The sequence below is a fragment of the Eumetopias jubatus genome, unplaced genomic scaffold (genome assembly GCF_037043125.1).
Source record: "Eumetopias jubatus isolate StellerSeaLion01/CBP00866 unplaced genomic scaffold, mEumJub1_p1.0 scaffold_10, whole genome shotgun sequence".
In the NCBI taxonomy this organism is placed as follows: Eukaryota; Metazoa; Chordata; class Mammalia; order Carnivora; family Otariidae; genus Eumetopias; species Eumetopias jubatus.
This window is the reverse complement of record NW_028274816.1, coordinates 73,909,041-73,910,886: the sequence shown is the minus strand read 5'-3', so window position 1 is coordinate 73,910,886 and position 1,846 is coordinate 73,909,041. Positions and strand designations below refer to the sequence as shown.

The 1,846-nt window shown below is 48.1% G+C and overlaps 1 pseudogene; it reads left to right on the top strand.

The window, feature by feature from the left end:
* The first annotated feature begins 1,148 nt into the window (after window positions 1-1,148).
* LOC114197861 (small ribosomal subunit protein eS28 pseudogene) lies at window positions 1,149-1,463 on the top strand (annotated as a pseudogene).
* Window positions 1,464-1,846: the final 383 nt, after the last annotated feature.

The window sequence follows — 1,846 nt, the reverse complement described above, 5'->3', positions numbered from 1 at the left end:
ACCCTGCCGATTTTGATCCTGTCAACCTCTACAATCATATAAGCCAATCCCTTAAAATAAGTCTCTCTGTATGTATAGACCCTATTGGTTCCCTTTCTGTGAAGAACCCTTTCTGTGAGATATAGCAGAGGAGGAATAGGATCTGATTCACCTTTTAAATAAATCTCCGGTTGCTCTACTGAACTTAGACCGAGGAGGACCCAAGGGCAGAAGCAGGGAGACAATTTAGGATGACACTGTAATAATCTGAGCGAGAGTTAACGGTGTCCTGGACCCCAGGAGTAGCAGGAAGGTGAGGTGAAATTGTAGGACTCTGGATTATCTCTGAAGGTAGAGCCACGTATTTGCTGTTGGGTATGTGACCGTTTTGCTACAGTTTATTTGGGTGACCTAGGGCTCCATCCAATCATAGCTTAGGTTAGTCACTTTATTTGATGCAGATCACAGGAGATCTGCAGAAGGGGGCCGTTAAGTATTAACAGACACATGCAGTAAAGTGAAAGCCTGATCCTCAGAGAATTCTGGCCTCAACCGAACAATTTAAGCATTTTCAAACATGTTGGAATAAGCAAGAACCAAAACACGCTTTGACAGATAATTTATTTGCAAACTATACGTATCTTAACTCTAACTGACTCCAGCTGTTTCTCCTCCTCTGCTCTTTTCCTCTCCCATCATTTTGACAAGGCACTGACAGCTTCAGAACACGTCCCGTGTCATGTTCGCACAGTGGGACAAAACGTTTTGTTATTCACAGGGACTCTGACCTCCAGAGGGCTGAGTTTTATTCTATAAATCATCATCCAGACAGACATTCAAGTGCCACTCTCTTTGGCGGGGACCTTCTACCCCACCCAAGTCTGGTGTGCACCAGGAAAAGCTGAGTCAAGGTTCCACTGGAGCTCATTCTGTCGTCCTCTGTGCCTTCCCCGTGGCAGCCCTACCTAACACTTCTCAGGTCCAGGAACCTGCCTGCTGTATTTGGCCCCAGGGTGTTCATAGAGGTGTTCCCTTTATCTGGTGGCTGTTTGTCCCACCTGCTTCACTTAGCTCCAGGCTTCAGTCTTTTAGTAGAGCCTCCGACCAGGTGGGGCAGATTGTGTGTCCTTCAACTTCTGTTTAAAGGCGTCTTCCAGCTCTCCGCCCGACCTGCGCCGCGCCGCCATCATGGACACGAGCCGTGTGCAGCCTATCAAGTTGGCCAGGGTCACCAAGGTTTTGGGCAGGACCGGCTCGCAAGGACAGTGCACGCAGGTGCGTGTGGAGTTCATGGACGACACGAGCCACTCCCATCATTTGCAACGTGAAAGGCCCCGTGCGCGAGGGGGACGTGCTCACCCTGTTGGAGTCAGAGTGAGAAGCTCGGAGGTTGCGCTGAACTTGTGGCTGGGTCCTGGATGTCTGGGTCGACCACTTGGCTCACAGGGATGATCTGCGGTTGTTAATAAAGTATTTACGTTGAATGTAAAATAAATAAATAATACATAAATACATAAATACATAAATAAATAAAGGCTTCTTCCATACTGAAGCCTTCCTTGAGCCTCTCCAAACTAGGCCACCTACCCCTGTTTACTGGACTCTGTGGGAATCTTGAGATCCAGCACACCTGTATGCATCCTTATCTGTTTTTATCCTCTAGGCTCCAAAGCTCCATGAGTATAGCGCAAGCCTGCCTGGTTCATGTCTGTATGTCCAGCCACCCGTATAGTACCTTATACCCTTACTGTTCCATTAATAATTTCTGGAAAATTGCTGTGTGCCTGGCAGTGTGCTAGTACACACTGGTGCTCAGTAAAGATTCAGTGGGCTGGGAACAAGATGGCGGAGTAGGCAGACCCTGAGC